At 36.5% G+C, this 19,990-nt stretch overlaps 1 protein-coding gene across 1 annotated transcript in view; it reads left to right on the top strand.

Annotated features, from left to right (window-relative positions):
* Nucleotides 1–19,990, top strand: part of LOC145675023 (uncharacterized) — a 56,674-nt gene that overhangs the window by 3,673 nt on the left and 33,011 nt on the right. Inside the window, exon 2 of the mRNA XM_081745389.1 lies at nt 8,300–8,380. The gene's annotated coding sequence lies outside the window, so the exon portion shown is untranslated. The remainder of the gene's footprint in view (nt 1–8,299; nt 8,381–19,990) is intronic.

The following is a 19,990-nucleotide window of genomic DNA, read 5'->3' as shown; positions in this document are numbered from 1 at the left end:
TGTACTGCTCAAAGATTGAAGTTCTGTGGTCTTAATTTCTGTAATAATATATTTAAACAATAAAATAGTCTAAAAACTGGAAGAAAAGAAGAGACAGAAGAGAATAAGGAACGAAAAGAAACCAAAGCAACTTTCGTAAAATGTATTTTATTAGTTTTATAAAAGGGGACATGTGTTCTAGAACCTTCCTCTCATTTTGGGTTAAGTTTGGGGTTGATGTCAGTTTGCTGTATCAAGCACCACGGGAAGAACTTTCAATCCCTGCTCTAGGGTTTGGGTACAAATTCTCGCCGGGCCAAAACCTCTCTTTGCCAAAATCTCGCCTGACCAAAACCTCGTTGTAATGATCTCGCGTTACAGAATCTCGTCTGGTCTAAAGTAAGCGAGACGTAGTGTCGCCTGGGAAGAAATGTCAGGATAAAACCTCTTCACGACGATTTCTTCAATGTAGAATGTTCTATATATTACTATATGTATATATTTAGTAATAACACATAATTACATTAAAATAATGACAAGAAAAATTCTAATGCATGCTTTGGAAATCTATATATATAAAAATTAAATGTTTGTTACATTATACCTCTTGAACCATCCTACCGATCTCAATCAAATTTTCAACATAGATGAGGTTCGAGCCTAGGATGTCTTTCATAATTTCAACAAAAGGGAGGGGGAGTGGGATATATATATACAGAGCCGTAGCTAGAGATTTCGGCGCCCCTACTCTCACCACACCAAGCTCTTCCTTTTTTTTTTTTTTTTTTTTTTTTTTTTTTTTTTTTTTTTTTTACTTATAAGAAAAGCAGCAGATATTGTTATACTACACTGAATTTTTATTAAGCTGCAGGCGATGTTTTGGGTGGCGAGATTTTGGGCGGCGATGTTTCAGCCGCAAGATTTTGTCCGTATCCCCTGCTCTAGTTGGTATCCTTACGCAGACACGAGAAATTATTCAGGAATAATTTTAACCAAATGAATCCGACTTTCTGAAACCCTAATCTAACTCAGGTAGGATTTTACTTTGACTGGGACAGTGACTGGAACCGGTTCTTATATGTTCAGTCACTTGCTGGAACTGTTTGCGGCTTTGGTGCGATGTCTATTGTGAGATGAGGTGGTGTTAGTCTTGAGTGCCCTCTAGCACTGCTCGAAAGGTTTTAAAATCCACAAACAGCCATACCCCAGCCGGGACCCGTGGGTCGCTGGCTTGACTCCTCAATCCACAGGAACATGAAGTCTGCAAGAAGAAAAAATAGTATACAAGAGGGTTTCTCAACCTGGCGGTCGCGAAGATAAGCGAAATAAATAAATATAATTAGCATCTACTACCGGAAAATATTTTTAAATTATTATTTTGAATTTTGTTCTGATAGGTAATTTTTATTTGTATGCATACTGTCAAGAACAACAAAAATTTGTCTACTAAACATTTTCAGCAGTTGCAGAGTTGGTTAAAAAACAAATTTTAATGAAAGAGATGCCATATGAAACTAATGAGAACTACATACTGAAATACCAGAAGAATGCAAATGCACTTTATTTTATTATCATATGATTCAAAATTCAGGGAGTTATGAAGTTTTAAAATTTTGAAACTGCCTCCATTTTGAAACAGTATGACGGATTGGATTCGATGTTTGTTATATGAATGAACGGACCAGATTTGATTTTAATCCATTCGCTTTTAGGGAAGTTACTGTATCCACTATATAAAGGAAATGGATTCTACTATTATAGATGTATTAAAAATCCGACACAAGCTTATTACAAGACAGAAATTATAAGGGGGTCGCTGACAAGAGGATGTGATAATATGGGGGTCGCAATCGGAATTTGGTTAAGAACACGGGAATAGGATTATTATTATTATTATTCCTTTGTCGTCGTCTTCGTGTTATTGCCGACCTCATGTTCGTGTTGGTTCAGGCGTCAAGCCAGCGACCCAAGGATCCCGACTTCGAATCCCGGCTATGGTATGGCTGTTAGTGGATTTTAAAACCTTTAGAGCAGTGCTAGAGGACACTCAAAACGGGCCGAAGTTCTTCGTTAGTTAACGGGCCCAACAATATAGCCTATTAGTGGTCTTCTTCTCATTATTATTATTTTTACTCACCATACTGCTCATATTAATAATGCAAATAATCTTAACCCGTTTTTTCCCGGTGTTCCAATATTGGAACAATTTTAGAGATAACGCAAATACCTGCTCAGCTGGCTACAGTTTACCGCGATTAGTTGGAAATGTACCAACTGCATTCACAAGGGATGGAATGAAGAGGTGATGTACTTCTTTTCTGCTCTATTAGCTTTTGCACCTTGCGGTGGTGACGTCATTGTCAAATAAATTTTTACATACACCATGGAGGAAAGAAAGTAAGAAAATATTCTTTTAGTTTTATAATTTTGTCCATTTATTGCCTCAGATACCTTGATTAATAGTTGTTTCAAGTCATATTAAAGATTTATAGAGAAAGTAATAATTATAACTTGTACAGTGTAATCTAAAGTACAATGTTCCAATAATGGAACACCAGGAACGAATGGGTCCATTATTTTCATTATTGTAAAATTTCATTTCTGTCTCACAACTTGGAATGTATATTACTCTTTTATTAAAATATAAATGATTTTTCTTTCCATACAATTTCTCTGCTTATATTTACTTCTTTTCCAGCTGCGGCGCAACCACTCATATCATTCTAAAAGTATCGAAAATATCTCATTATATTATTTGGTTGTAATTTTATACTATTTGCACTATATACATATTATAAATTATTTTCAGAAAAGGAATAGAGCATTGATGTATGCTGGATGTATAATTCTTCACTGAACTAGTTAGTATCACGAATGTATTTGGTGCACTGAGTCCGAGGTTCAATTCCCTTTGTAGTAGGATTGTACATTCTACAGAGATACCTGATGGTTTTATGATTTTTTAATTTACCAACAAAAAATCACTTCCCTTCAACACTAGACTTAGAGCTTAACATGGGATTTGAATCACATATGCTCTTGCTGGGAATCGAATTTGGGTCTCTTGCACCAAATGCGAGAACGTTAACCATGTAGTCATAAGAGATTATTATTATTATTATTATTATTATTATTATTATTGTGTAAGAATTCATTTTTATTTGCGCTGTGTATGTGTGAATCTCGAGGATACCTGGTACAGTTTCGGCCATACGTTGGACGAGATGTAATTACACCTAAACACAATCGCTTGGGAGAATACGTTGTAATACAGTTGACAAATTGAATTCGAAAAGATATGCATTTCAAGATATACGCTGATAGACTATTTTCATCACTTTCATTAGCAAGTGAGTTAGCCGATTTGGGTATTGGTTTCACTGGAACTATTATGAAGAACCGAATAGAGAATTGCCCACTAAAAGATTTACAGGAACAAAAGAAAGAAGGTGTGGGCATTTGTTTCAACCCGACGCAGATAGCAAATGCATGTTGGTGGAATGGAATGACAATCGCGTAGTTCATTTGGTAACTACGTGCAATGCTGAGGAACCTGCAAAGAGATGGGATTGCTAGGGAGAAGAAATTATCAGTTCCACAACCTAATACTGTTTCAAAGTATAACAAGTTCATGGGAAGACTGGATAGGATGAATGAAAACATTGAAAGTTACTTAATTTCAAGCAGATCCAGAAAATGGTGGTGCCCTGCTTTTGCGTTCTGTATTGATACCCCTTTCCACAATGCTTGGCAACTCTACAGAAAAACAGAAACAAACGCATCATTAGATTAGCTCGGCTTCACAAGAAGTATAGTCGAAATATATTTGCAGAAATATAGTTCTCTACCATCTTCAAGCGGAAGGGCGAAAACAAGCAAGGAATTTCTGTCATTCATCCGTAGAGGTCTAAGACATGACATTTCTGATCACTGGATAGCTCCGGCTTCACACCTTACCACACTCAAATGTAATTTTAGTTCTTGAATTGGTCAGATCTGACGGGAAGAAAATAAAACGTTATTTCCTAAATATCAATCTATATTGATTTTGCATATATCTGAAAATTTATCGTGTTAATATTTTATTCCTATACCTCCCTACAAGAACTATAGGATAAATAGTTTAGAACCATTAAAAAAATATTTATATTCATATTCTGTAGTAAATATTTATATTTTATACTGTTCGTCCTGTATTTCATACTATAATATTCGTGTAATATATAATATTCGTATGTTTTCAAAATAAAAATATGAATATTGATCGGTTGTTTTATAACGATATTTCTTTCTAGAAAATTTAGGGGTATAGAGGGGTGTTCTATTTCTGGATAAATAACATATATAACAAACATTACTGTCACGTTCGTTCGTAATGTCAGAGTTTAGGAAAAAAATCTTACTGGTACCGTTCGTTCCTGGTGTTCCAATATTGGAACATGCCCAAACCGCCGAATTAATTACGAAAAGTGGCAGAATTTAATATTAACCGTACAAATAGAAGCCTCTCATTCAGAAAAACACAAATTTTCAGAAAAATTCGAAAGTAAAAAAATTCGGGCAAAAACGGGTTAATCTTCTTCTTCTTCTTCTACTACTACTATTACTACTACTACTACTACTACTACTACTACTACTACTACTACTACTACTACTACTACTACTGCTGCTGCTGCTGCTAATGTGTTTACAAGGTTGCTTTACATCTATCCAATATAACGCACGAGGGTGTTTTACATTCATCTATCCTATATAACGCACGAGATGGTCGTGCAACCACTTTCATCATTGTAGGACCATTTCAGATGGATTGACCGTCATATCTAATTTATATCTGGTTTTTCATGGATTTATATACTGTGTTTCTCAGTGAATTATTTTAGTGTCCCTCAGTTTTCCCCCATTTTAGCTTCTGGGCACCTACTCTTTCGACCTTCGGGCGTTCACGGGTAGAGTTAAGTTATTAGTCTACTCGACTTCGACTGGTAGCGCCCATACTACTTGTCTATTCCCTTGCTATGAACCACCCAACCGTTGTTTACCGGCTTGAGAATTTATTTAGTCATTTCCCTTTGGTTCTTTCTGTCCTCATTTATCGTTGATTTTTGATGTTCAATCCTTTTTCCTTCCGTGTCGTTTAGCTTAACGTTGTATTTCTATCATTTTCTGACTTCCAACCTTTCCGTTGCGTACAGATTGACACAAGCCAAACGTGTTTTTTCAATGTCTTCCAAAAGAAAAAGAAAAAATCGTGAGTAGGATAGTAGTCTCTATCTTACATTTCCTTTTCCTGGTAATTCAATCATTGCTACTAACTTCCTCAGTACAACAAGTTATTACTACATTATCGCTTCACGATTCGTTACATAGGGCACTCTCATTTCAGAGGATATCCTTCATGCCCCACCATCGTCTCATTGAGTTCAGAAAAAGACTTCCCTTCTCTCATCCGCACACGGCGAAGAATTCGTGACTTAGCTTGAATGTCAATGCGTTTTCTCTGTCTCATCTATACTGTAGTGGTGATAATCTGCAGAGTCTTCCTCTTTGTCGCCGCTCTGTAGAGTATGTTGCATAAAGTGGGATGGTTTCTATTTCTCTGTTCATCATCTTGTCGTCCTTTTCCTTGTGTTTCGTCTTACGTTGGTTGGTTTCCGTATACATGTATATTGTAATGTACCAAGTGCTTGTGTTTATAAACATTACACGTGCTCCTGTTTGTCAACAACAGCAACATGTATTTTACGGTGGAGTACTACACTTCACGTTAGATTACTACAGAAGCAGACAATGGAACACCAGCACCGCCTATGTAACGAAGATAATACAGCGGACAACTATCTGCGATGGACCACCCCTCCTCTAGCTTGCCTGGAGCTTTAGTAGAAACGCAACCTAAAAGCCGCTAGTTTGCTGCGGCTCCCCTTCCTCCTGCCTTAGCTTGCTTCGGAGCTCTGTGGAGATCCTGCCTTGCGGCTGCACGGTCTTGGGTCACCTTTTTTCTACCTCACATTAGAGAATGTCATATTTCTGTAAATACGTTGTATTTTATTAGAAGATTTTATAATAACCGGTAGTACAAAGGTTTTTCTACCTACCCCTACAAAGGGAATACAATATATGTAACAGTATTTACAAGGAAAAGTAAACTCTTAACATAATTACTATACCTCCCTACTCTTTTCCTTACCCGCATGTTACTTGTTCTGTTCTAATGCCTATTGAAGGTTATCGTTGGGCCGATACCTTTTTAATTATTTTAATTTGACAAGATGCGAGTCGAGCTGGCTATCTATAGATACTATCATGGAAGCTTTATTAGGGAAAATATCTTCTATTTTGTGACGGCTTACGTTCTTGGGATATATTTTTTCTCTCACCTGGGAGGCTTCGACAAGTGACCTCGTCTTCCTCTTTTAAATTTAGGAAAGGATCGGGGCATTTTCACACTAACTCTTAAGATCTCTTGTCGCATTCTGTCTAGTAGATCTTGGTTTTCGTCCCATTTTTAGATCAAAATATATTTCAATCAAGTTTTTTCTTGTACGCCTTATATATGGAGAACTACTACATATAGTGTAGCCAAACCCAAACTATCACTTAACTCACAATCAGTATGATATGCTTCTTCCGTAGAAAATACGAAAGCTTGATTCAGGGGCCGTTCAAAAATTTTGTGGCCTCTGATCCAAAAGCTAACAATATATTTCAATCAAAACTTTCTTATTTGAGTTCACTCTAATCAAGGGCGTCTTCGTCTCTTACTCTGGTCCATCTTCTTCACCGGGGAATTTATCATCGAAATCCTCTCATTCATTACTAAATCATCGTCTGCCTCGCCAGACATATTCTCTTCCTCTTCTTTTTCTATTTCAGTCTTGTAGATTCATTTATTAGAATCATCTGGAAGATAGTTATCTTCTCGATCTTCAGTCCCTTCATCATCATCCTGTACCGAGCACTTTTGTTTCTATACTGATATACACTATTTATCACTTCCTTTTATCCATTTTTTTGTGAGTGCTGTCAGAATATAAGCTGTTTGTAGAAACTACTTTGATACAGTGATCATTATTTAATATTTTCTATATACGAGGCGAATTCTAAAAGTAAGGGTCGTCGACGTATATTGGAATGGGGTAGAACGTAACACAATTTCACACATGCAGCGCCAACGACGGACCGTTGACAAAGCCACTGCAGTGATTGTCTTGAGTCAGAGGAGTTTGGTAGCCGTTGAAGGCAGATTGCAATGACCGCGAGAATTGTTTCTCCCGCTAGTTGTGAACTGCGGGGTGTAATACGATTTTGGCTTGCAAAAGGAACATCTGCTGCTGATATCCATCGGGAGTTGTGCTTAGTGTGTGGACCTATAGTAATGAGTGCAGGAAAGGTTCGCAAATAGTGTCGCGAGTTTCAAAATGGCCGCACCAACGTGCACGATGAAGACCGGAGTAGCAGGCGTAGTGTTCAGACCGATGACCTCGTGAAGCAGTGAACCAAAAACTGCGAAGTAATCGACGATTGACTTAGTGGACAGCGTTGGTGGACAGCAGTTTGGAAACGAGATTGGCGTTGTCAAGTGGTTCTAATCCCAGGCGGCAAACTTTTATGGGTTTACGGAAGATGGTGCAGCGTTACGAAAAGTGTTTGGAACGGTATGGTAATTATGTGGAAAAGTAAACTGGCAATAAATCCCGTTCCGCATGAGCGTCTGTTTTTAATCATCAAACAGTCCTTACTTTTAGAATACGCCTCGTGTAAAGCTGTTCATATATCTTATTCCTTATTTACGCTTCTTCACCCGCATTAAGATCTTAATTTTTTGGTTCGATTTAAAAAAAAAAAAATCAAAAGTATTCCTTTTAATTCCCGATTACGACTTAACGTAAGATGTCATTTATATTGTTCTTCATTAAATAAACGCTGGGTGTTGATCTCTGTCATTGCGTTTTGTCATGCCAATTTGAGTATTATTATATTTGCATGTAACTTGATGAACTCCTGGATATCTTGGTTTACAAAATAGTGCATATAATCACTTAGTGACTTCTCTATATTAACCAAAGGGCCTAAAATTAGGCTTGAAACTGTACTCTTGGAAAAGGTGTTTAATCTATGTAACTTCGGAAACAAAGAGACTGCAATCCATTTTTTTTTTCTTTGTTTGAATTCGTTTTCATCTTAATTGTTCTCGTAGTCTTTAGGCTTAGTATCTGCCATTTTTCTAATGTGTTAGCACCATACCATTTTTGGTACGTAAATTTTTACTAAACCATGTATTTTTTTTAACAGTTGTACTTCTTTTTATCCTTTCCAGCAAGTTTCTCCACGTAGTTTGATAAAGTTGTGCATAATTATACCAACTGATGTGATTGATAACAGGAATACAAAGAGGAAGGTATGTATGGAGGTCAATATTTATTTCCTTAAGTGTTAGTTTAGCTCATTTAATAAGAGTATAGACTTTATCGTTCAATTATGGGTGACATGTATTTGTTCGCTACCGTTCTTCGCACGGGAAGAATAGCTTTATGGAATATATTTAAATATTCATCTTCCCTTTGGGATATCAACTGTAATGAAAATAATATGATAAAAGCGTGCTTTGAGGTACGTACTAATTACGTTTCGATATTTATTTGAAACGATTTAGCCGTTTTCTCGTGTTAAGTATCAACATTTTCAAAAACACTGGGGCATGTGACCACTTACTTTCAACTCTTTTCGTTCCAGGCATTTTCTCACGCCCCTCTGAATACCGGATTCATTTACTGTTCAAAGACTGTCTAGAGCTAGACAGTTATATAGAGCATAGTTATTGTTCGCGCGTGAGAAGAGCATTCACATTACTGATAAAAACAATTATTTACATTGTGGAACATTTAGGGTAAAAAAGGGAAATTCTGATGTTCTGAATTGATTTTATGCTGCTTCAGGTTGGTAACACTGACTGGAGATCAAAGACAAAGGTTTCCCTTTTCCGCTCTCGAAGTTGCTAATTGTTTATCGTCAAAACACACACATGTATGTTGTAATTGAATGGTCTCTTAGGTCTACCATCTACTGAGACAATCTTTTTGTCATTCCTGTCAAGTAAGGTGCTGTCACCTAAGGAGAAACAGTAGAACCAAGTTTTGCCTTGCACCCACCAACAAATTTCAACATCTGGATTAATACGATCCTTAATAAGGAATACATTTTCATCGATCGACATGGATGTCACTGGTACGCAAGGGGTTAGTAAGGATTATATATCAAGTTTTATCTCCCTGACGTAGGAGTCTCATGTGATACTCTACTTTTGGCGTACAATTTTTAAACTACACTTCGTAGGATACTCATTTTTATTGAAAATGGCATGATAAAAATTCATTCCAAGCCAAGTGCTATGTTCGAAATTTCATTTCCAATGGTTTAGTTTCTTTCTTTCTTTCTTTTTTTTTTTTTTTTTTTTTTTTTTTTTTTTGGTGATGAGATAGACAACGTAGATTTGAACGTGGAGAAATATACAGGGTGTTTGAAAACGAATATCAGGGTTTTAAGGGTATTTATTACGTTTAACATACAATTGTAAATAATACACCAAATGAAAGAGCAACTCAAACAGTTTTTGCTACAAGTGTTCAATGTGAGTATTATTCGTTACACGGTACACATCGAGTCGATAGGCGAGAAAGTCCCATAAACTTTCCGCCGGGATATGACGCATAAGGGAGTCTCGTTGCAGATTTGCTGAACCCTAGATGCGACCATTATGAGTATTCACATCGCCACTTAAGGTTGGTTTAAAGGGACAAGTTTTGCCGATAGATGGTACTACAGTTTTCGTATCTCTCCCATGTATTTCTTACCATTCACAAAAAATCACGATTTCTCTTACAAATTTCAACCTACAGACTTCAAACTTTTAGAAAAGGAACTTTATAATCTATCGAAGGCAATAATCCGTGCCGATTTTTTATTTAGAATTTTCTTCATTGTTGAAAAGGCTTGATGAAATGGATATCCAAACCTTTAACAAAGGAACTGTTTCAACAATGAAGAAAATTCTAAGTAAAAAATCGGCACGGATTGTTCCCTTTATATATTATGAAGTTCCTTCTCTAAAAATTTAAAGTCTCTAGGTGGAAATTTGTAAGAGAAATTGTAAATTTTCGTGAAAGGTAAAAAATACATGGGAGAGATACGAAGACTGTAGTGCCATCTATCGGCAAAACGTCCATTTACAGTAACCTTAAGTGAAATGTCGATTCACCCAGAAAATCTTCATCGTCATACAGGAACATTTTCTTTGCAAAGTTGGGACATAAACCGTAACCTGTAGGCTTTAGAGCTTGTAGCAATTGCAAACAATAAGGACGTAGTTTTAAGCGCCTCCTTAAAATTCTCCATACAGACTATGGTTGCACTGTAACTACAGATTCAACCTTTGCAAAATGTAAAACACAAAAAGCTTTCTGCTCATTAGTCGCCATCTTTGCTAGTAGCGCTTTCTAACGGCAGACAGAGGAAATAGTGCATGCGCGCGTAATTTTGAAACACCTTATATTTACACACATTGCTTCATTCCCTTAGGACTCTGTTAACATACATATGTATACGTATATGTATATTTCAAATTCTTCAGCATTTTCTTATTTTCTTATGATAAGATCACAACCATTGATTTTTATTTACAGAGGTATGAGGTGCTGTCCAGAATTTTCTGTTCAGTTGCCACAGAAGAATAGTGATTCACTGTAGGGATTATTGGTCGATAATTCTCAGTTTGAATTCAGGAAAAGTGGTAAATTGGTGGGGGTAAATCCGACGAGTACGATGGGGTAGAATAATAGTCATTAATTTTTTCGACAGTTATTGCATGGCGTTCAATGGTTTAGTGTACTGGAGTATTGTCCACATGAAGAAGCTTGTTTCAGATTTCTCTAGCTTGAGCTGATACCTTCGAATATTTTGTGTGGTTAGTTTAAAGTTCGTAGCTGATACGCTTACCGATTTTCATGACTGAGCTAGTTGACTCCGGTTCATGGTTTGAAAAAAATCAACCCAACTTGGCCGATTTTTTTTTTTTTAAGGTTTCTTCAAATTATCTTAAATTTCTTTGCGGCAAAAATGTTAAAAAGTTATTTATATACGAAGATAACATCATTGTTATACAGTATGCGTCAAAACAAACAGTACTGAAATCATATCGTTGACATTTATTTATTTATTTTTTGTACAACACAATGAAATATAAGAAATGTCAACTAAATGTTACTTGACATATACAGGACTCCCAGCTGTTATATTTTCCCATTTTTTCCTATATTTTGGAAATTTTTGTATACATGTCCTATATTTTAATCTTGTCCTTGATTTCCTGTATTTTTTAGTGATTGAATTATTACAAATACAAGCCAAGGGCAGTTCCAGTGACAGGCGCGGATCCCGGTTGACGCTCAAGGTATACACAGGATAAAATGGGCTTCAATCCTACTTTACACTGAATAAAGCGGCAAACTATCCGGTTTAGCCCCTCCCTTGACCATATCCTGGATCCGCCACTGTCCAATGGTGATTTAAATTGCTACATATTAGCAATCTTAGCATTTTTTTTTTTTTTTTTTTTGAGAAATTAGTCACTAATTCTCACTATTACTTTTTTATTTGCTTTTTCCTATCCTTCTATGTCCACTCTTTTTTCTTTGTTTCCTATGTGCTTATTCTTCCCCAATGAAGCTGAGCTGAGGAGCCCCGCCATGCTCCGGTTTCTTATAACGCAAGCTGTGTTAGCATTTTTTTTTTTTTTTCAGCAGTGTGTGCAGTAGTATTGGCTAGGCATTGAGGTGTATTGTATTTACCAACATATCCCAATGCTTTCATTATTGCTTTACATAATATGTAGGGTTCCCACGCGTCCTGAAAACCTGAAAATAAAAGTGTGTCGTGGAAACGCCGTGGAAAAGTCATGGAAAGCAGAAAAATGGTGAAAATCTTGGTTGCTCTGGAATTGTCTCTCTGTTACCAGCACCGACAGAATATTTTTAAAATTTCCTTCCCAAGCAAAATTAAATTTCATTACAGTCAGAACGCTACAAGAGAATCCGTCAGAACTTGAGATCTCCTGTTACATTTGCATACTTACATTTTCTTATTAGTGTAAGCACTTCGTTTGATAAATTCGTGTGATTATGCAAAAACAGGAACCGCTTATCTACATTTTACATGATGAATTAGTTGAGCTACTTCAAAGAATAATGGCAAGAGTTGCAGTATTTGATCTGTAAAATAAAATAAACCGGATTTGATCTGTACAATGAAAAAACCGGATCTGAACTTCTGAATATGAAAGTGAAAGAAAAAAAATCTACTGCCAGATAACAAAATTGATATCGGTGAAAGCGCACAGTTGGCAGTGAAAGAAGTTGATAAAGTGCAACAAAGGTTATTCACATTAAATGCGAAGAAGTTTTTCATAACAGTAACAAGTTAGCTTCTACAAAGGCTGCCGCTAAACAATCAAATTTTGAAACATAGCCAGATTTTGCATCCTGCTGTTAGACGTGCAAAGGAAGAGCAAAATAATATATTGTCATCTTTGAAACGATTAGCGTCTTGTGTGCCTCAGGTATTTACCTGTCAGGAAATGAACAAAGCTGTAGACGAGTGACGAATTTATATGAGTGATCAGAGTATGTACATGATGACTTTTTTGTTGATTGTAGTGTTGACGTATATTGGAACAAAGTAATGCTGCTAGAAAATAATACAAGGAAACCAAAGTATCCAACAATTACTAAACTTATGAAAGCAGTGTTAACACTTTCACACGGGCAGACATCAGATGAACGTAGTTTTTCGACAAATAAGAACATGATGCCATCCGAGAGACAAGGACTGAATGAAGAAACCATTAATGGGCCACGAATGATTAAAGACGCAGTGGGTAAAAATGTAAATGAAGTTAATATCACTGAAGAAATGTTAATGTACTACAAAGAAGCACATAAGAACTATCGTGAGAATACAGACAGAAGAAAACAAAACTTAGAACAGCAAGAAAGTGAGCATAAGATCACAGCAAAAAATACAAAAAATGAGTGACAAAAAAGGAGTGGAAGAAAACGTGTGTGTTGAAGTGCGTGAAACTAAAAAATTAATTTCAGGGGTAAACATTCGGCTTCAGAAAACAATAAAGCATTGACTCATGGATGACGTGTCAGCTGCACAAGCCCTGATTGAGGCTGGAACCAAAAGACTTAAACATGCCACAACAAAGGTGTTGCAAAAGTAACACGTACGCTAGTGTTTTACAATTCATTATTGTACCTTTAAAATGTAAAAATATATAAGTATAATAGTGGTCGATCGAGGAAAAGACATGGACAACTCAGTCCACAAGAATTTCTCTTTTAATCAGTCAATCAAGTCATTTATTTCAGTTAGTTTTTTTTTCTTCAAAACAATACAGCAGGTCTACTAAGCTTAAAGAGTAGAATTTTAAATTTACTCTTATTCTGTATTAATCTAAATCTTGTTTCCAGTTGCCCATTGGGATTTAGGGTGGCCTTTTCTTACAATACATTTATATATATATTTTTTATGTGCTTCAAAGCATAATATTCTATTGTATAAACCAAACTGACCTAGATTTTTTTTTCAATGTCCTACTGGGAGGCCTGCATATATTGCAAATTTAAGAGGAATTGCGCTTGTATATCATGTGTTTAAAATGTTGACCATTACGTCACACATGTTCTTCATAGCTGTCCTGTAGATCAATGAACATATTAATAAACAGAGGTTGCTGGAACGACAAAACAAATAACCGAATCGTCTCTCTTAAGTCCGGTATAGTGGTAGGGATGTTATCTATTCAGAAAATTGCTTCCTTCAGCATACTCAATATGTAGGCATTTGGAACTGTGAAATCAGGGGAGTGGGAAGAATATGGAAAATCCGTTCCACGGGAAATCAAGGGGTGTCCAAATTCTTGTGGCAGAAGAGCAAGTGAATCACTTTAAGTGTGGGCTGTAGCTCCGTCTTGCTGCGTCCATTGTTGTTGTAACGACAGATCTTTGGTGCGGTAAAAACGGCGCAAATCAGGCAAGAATGGGTCAATTATCAACTTTCGGTTGATGTAGCGATCAAGATAGACATGGTTTTCATCACTGAACCATATGTTGATAATGAAATCTTCATGTTCATATGCCATAGCTTCAGAGCAATACAGTAGACGTGCGCGCTTATCTCCTGCAGTGAGACGCTGCCCCATACTGTATGAACGAAGATATTGTGCGACATATCATAATAAACACCTCCTCTGAATTGAGCAACATTATCTTGATTCCAACTTCTTACCACCACGCTAGTCCACACGCAACTAAGGAGTGGGTAAAAATGTAAATGAAGTTAATATCACTGAAGAAATGTTAATGTACTACAAAGAAGCACATAAGAACTATCGTGAGAATACAGACAGAAGAAAACAAAACTTAGAACAGCAAGAAAGTGAGCATAAGATCACAGCAAAAGATCACATGTGGCGCTCACAGCTCATTTTACATCGCACCTGCGCGCCATCCGTATTCGAATTTCAGTACTGCTTGTTTTGCTGCATACTGTAATTTTCAACAATTTTTTATTCGCTAGTCGATAAAGACTTCTTCAAGATCTTAATTTCTTTTATTCTAGTGATTGATTCCGTGCTTTTCTGGTGTTCAGTGTTCGTTTCCGTTTATTTATTGAAGTTTAGCGTCCCTTTCTAGCCGCGAGGCTATATGAAACGTGGAACTACAATCTAAGGTGAAATCCAAGCCACTGTAATGCGTTCAAATGTCAGTGCGCTTCCAAGCTGTGATTGAACCCGGGACTACTCGAACCAAAGGCACGCGCTAACCACTAAATCAATAAAGGAGGGTTGTTTCGATAATTAAAATAAAATTTGATTAAATCGTGGTTAACATGATAAGATAAATGAAGATAAGGGAAGAACGTTTTGATGAATATATAAGTAGGCTATCTAAGAATTTCACGATGGAACAAATAAATTTAGATACATCTTTTAATGAGCAAATACAAGGAAACCAATTCAATTTACATTGTTCAGATTAATGACATTTTATGATAACAACATAAAATGTAAACATGAAACTTATGGCGTTTTGAAATCAGGAAATGAGAATACTTCTGTCAGCGGAAAACCTCCGCATTCTAAAACTTCTTTAATTTATTTTTAACAATAAGTTGAGATAACACTTATAATACAGGGGTTAGCATAAATGATTCATTCATTTTGAATAGGCTGTAGTTTCAAAAGTATTACATGTACACACATGAAAGATATATATGTGAAGAACCACAAACTCATCAAGTTTATATACCCTCTACAGATGTACAATATGTGCCCCTTTAGTGACACGACACACGTTCAGACGATGCTCAAACTCATTCTATACATTTTATAGCATAGTCCTGTCAATTGTCTGCGCTGCAGCACTGATGTGTTCTTTGAGCTCAACTAAGGATTGCGATAGTAGGAGTACATAAACAAGATCCTTAACGTACCCCCACATGAAGGAGCCGCAGGGTATTAAATCAGGAGATCAGGGAGGCCAGGGGAACAAAACTAGGTCATTCTCACAAATACGCTCAATCCAGCGATGCGGGATGTCCTAATCAGTGGCTGCCCCGTCTTGTGCCCTCCACCTCGTGCTGCCACGTGGACTACACAATACAAACTTGATGACTTTGTGGCTCTTTTCATATATCTTTCATGTGCGTACGTGTAATACTGTTGAAAATATAGCCTTTTGAAAACGAATGAGTCATTTATGCTCGTTCGAGGCTTCTATCGATTCTCGCTAGATGAGTGAAGACTTAATGGTTGGTTGATTGTCTCAACAGGACGAGACCGAAAAGTGTGATCCTTTGTTTACGTTCAAGAAAGCTTATATACGCATCAGCTCTGGTTTTCATGTCTATGTATTTCTATTTTCGTGCTTTGCTTTAATACTTTCACTCATGTTTGTACCTTTTGTTTCTGGCTTTCTAGGAAATGAGTGTGGCTGTTTTTCTTTTCAGATGCAAAATATTACATTTACAACAAAAATATAAAATTTAATGTACGTTTTTTATTTACATTACAGGGTTCTCAGTGGGATATATATATATATATATATATATATATATATATATATATATATATATATATATATATATATATATATATATATATATATATATATATATATATATTTTGAAATGAAACGTCAAATGGTTGTAAATCACTAATGGCTGGTGATAAAAGGAAAAAACAAATAGTCAGATAGGGAAATGTAAAAGGCATCTTAATTATGCGTCTTGCTTGGTCCATAATGTATCCTATTAGAGGACATCGGGTGCTACCGCAAAATTTTAAACAGTAAGATATATTTGATCCATTATTGATGGGAAAACCAAGCAACTTTTATAGGAAGAAGCTTTCGCTGGTGACACCGTTTACGAGAGAATTCAGAATTCATTAGGGGCTATTTCGTAAATGGTATCCCACATACACACAAAAAAATCTCTCTATGTTTGGTCTTCGATTCGTGTGATGTATCACATTATTGCTGAACCGTTTAAAAATTGTGCATGTCTTCGTGGTCCTCTGATATGGGGGCCTGTAGAACAAACATAGCACTCCATTCGATACGTTCGTGTAGTTCGGATCCCACGTTAAACTCTTATGTCCACATCTTATAAAGGCTCGCTACCGAACGGGACGCTAAACTTAAAATCAGATCAAATCCATTCGATACCCCTTGTGACATTTTCCTATCTTCCTTTTTGTTTATCATTTTTAGCTCCAAATGTTAGTGATTTACAACAATTGGACGTTTTAGTTGAATGTGGCAGAATTCACACTGAAATGATTCACACAGCCTCTGTGATTTCCTATCTCAGTTTTTCTTTCATCCTTTTATCTCCAACCGTTTGTGATTTGTAAATTCTCGACGTTAAAACATGAAATGAAAAAAGTTCTGCGGCCTCTCTCAGATTGTGAAGAATGTATAACTAATAACGTGATAATTTAAAAACATGCTGAAACTTAAATATTTCTGCTCCCGCCTAAAGTGAGTAAAATCACAAATTATATTTGGTAAAACAAAAGAGTTTGAGTCAGTGCTAGAACAAAATCTTTCACTCCTTCTCGCAATATAAAATACTTCCAGCAAACCGAGAACGTCAGCTGTTTTCTAACATAGAGATGATTAATGTTGTCAAATTCAGTACATTTTTATTGAAATGTCAAAAAATCGAAGGTCATTTGTGATATTTATTTACATTTTGTAAATGATCAACTAAGGACATATTTTTCAAGTGATCAAATATCTAGACGTGTAGAATTTGGAACAAAAATATTAAAATTATGTTTGCAATGTAGTATAATTAATAAATTTTTCATTCCACCAAATTTCCAGCGATAACTGTTTTTCTTTCTTACTTTTCCACCCACCAATTTCAATACTTCACCAAAAATCCTAGCCCTTCTCATAAGATACGCGAATCTGGCATCTGTTGTTACAGGACTCTACTACGATTGATCAGCAAATGATAAAGTTTTCGAGAAAAATCTGGATAACACGTCGTATTGCTTTTAGCTACTGGTAATTTTTCAGTAAAGAGACTGATTTACGTGTAAAAGTAACATAACGAAAAGTATTACGTAATTGAAGAGCTCTTTTCTAATACTCATTAAGACAGTTTCCTACGAAACCGAGTTATCGCTTGTTAGCAAAATGTAATACTTCACAGTTTTCGTGCTAGTCTTACAGCATCACCAGTCCGAACACTGACTGTTTTGCGGACGCAACGTTACCAACCTTGCAGAACAAAACTATACAGTCTTCCTGTCTTACCATAAATACTGCCTCAAAGTTTTAAGCACATTGACACAAAATGATTAGAGATAGTTTAATACCATGAGTTACATGCATACATTATGAACCAAAATCCAAAATCACAAATTATTCAAAATGACCGCCATTAGCATGCACGCAGTCCTTAAGTCTGTGTGACTGCTCATCAATTACATTACGCAACACATCAACTGAAAAATCTACAGTTGCTTTCCGAAGAGACCGCTTTAAACTTTCAATATTGGGATGCCTCTTCTTGCAAGCTATCTCCTGAAGCTTGGAGCACAATTTATAGTCCAAGGGGTTTAGATTTGGACTTGCAGAAGTGAAAATTAAGTCTGGAACGTTTGCCTCCAGCCACTGCTGCGTTGTCAGTGCCTCGTATATTGGGGCTGAGTCGTGCTGGAAGCTGTTGCTAGTTCTCCCAAGCACTATCTGCTGGTACACTTTGGCTGACGTTTTGATCCCCTTTCCACAGAAATGGAGCTCCGTTGTGCTCTCGTAACTCTCACCCCACCACATCATGACTGAGGCAGAATGCTGACCCCCACTTAGAGCCTTTACACCAGCTTCTAGAGGATGTGGCATATATCCTATCATTTTGCGCATTGCAAATCATCTTAGCACTGAAAATCTGAAAATCTTCTCATCAGTGAAAAGGATTCGACGATGCCCATTCGCTGCGTAAGGTTTAAGTAAGCGCTTTGTTTTTAGGAGTCTGGCGTTACAGTTCATTTGTCAGCAGATGTCCTTCGCGTTGTTTGTAAGCATGGAGTCCGAAGTCACTGTTTAACATGCGAGACATAGATATTTTCATCTTTAGCTCACAAGCTATAAGTAACTGTTTCCTAACTGGATTTCGTCGGACACGTTGCACCACAGCTTTCACAAGTTCTGGAGTTCGTAATGTGCGTCATCTTTCTTGCCGTGGGCGATCTGTCAAAGTTCTGGTCTCAACAAAGCGCTGAACGTGCGGTAAACGTTTTTTTTTTTCTTTCTTGTAATTTGCAGCTTCTGTAGGGTTTTGAAAATTTCCCTGGTGATTTGCCTACCTTGTTCAACGCTATCACGGCTCCACGATTTTCGTACTTGCCCCGTTCCATCTTGAACACGTACAACTGACAATTTTACACTTCCTCTGCTCATCTAGCAATGACTCACACTTCATGATACCGCTCTTGACGTCGCTCGCTTGTACGGGCGGAAGTACAGCCACCCTCAAAAGTTGGGACAGTATTTATGGTAAGACTAGGTATAGCCGACAATTATGTTACATGACATGGAACCATATGGCGCAAAGATAATTCCAAATAAAGTGCCAGAAGCAATAGCTGGAATATATATATATATATATAATAAGATTATCCTGAGTACGTTAGTGTTTGTATTTTACGCCGACCGGTCATTGAAGTATGACGTTAGAGTTATGACTTATTAGCTTTTTGTAAAATTATTTATTTCCTGTATCATAAATCGTGGAGTTTTTGCTCAAAAGTTTTTTTTTTCTTTTTTTAAATCAATGAAATTTCTGAAATCTCTGTAGATATTATATAATGTGTATAATGCAATACTGTTATGCAAATAGAAGTAACTGTGACTTTCTTGAGCTTTCTAGAACGTTCTGGATGTTCCTAAAACTTTATGATGGAGCTTTAAGAAACAACCATTGTTTTTGAGTGTGTAAGCTTCCTTGTTAAGCAACGCTAATTGTTTTTGTAAAAGATCTCTGTTGCGATTCATAATTCCGTCTTGTTGACAGACAAGTTAGAGAATTGATATTGGAAGATGCTGGTAAGCAACGCTAGCAATAGGCAGGAAAGAACTTTATTGCATAGACGACGTGTGTATGCCGCGTTCAGAGACAGTGGAACATAGAACTCTGGAGTTATGTATCGCGTTGTGTGAGCGCTGTTGATTAATTTTATGACGTTGTTGTGTAGCTGTATATACTTTCGCGTCGAGTGGGACATGACTATTTTATCATTTTTAACCCTTTAATGGCAGTGTTGCTCTCAAGCAACATTGCATTATATTTTCGTTATCCGCATGAATTCAGTGATCATTTAATTGACATTATTGCTTTCATACAATATTCATATACACGATTTGCGAGTCACTTCTTT

The sequence above is a fragment of the Thermobia domestica genome, chromosome 18 (genome assembly GCF_964235325.1).
Source record: "Thermobia domestica chromosome 18, izTheDome1.hap1.1, whole genome shotgun sequence".
Classification (NCBI taxonomy): domain Eukaryota; kingdom Metazoa; phylum Arthropoda; class Insecta; order Zygentoma; family Lepismatidae; genus Thermobia; species Thermobia domestica.
Note: the sequence above shows the minus strand (reverse complement) of the source record. Positions and strands in the feature narration are given on the sequence as shown.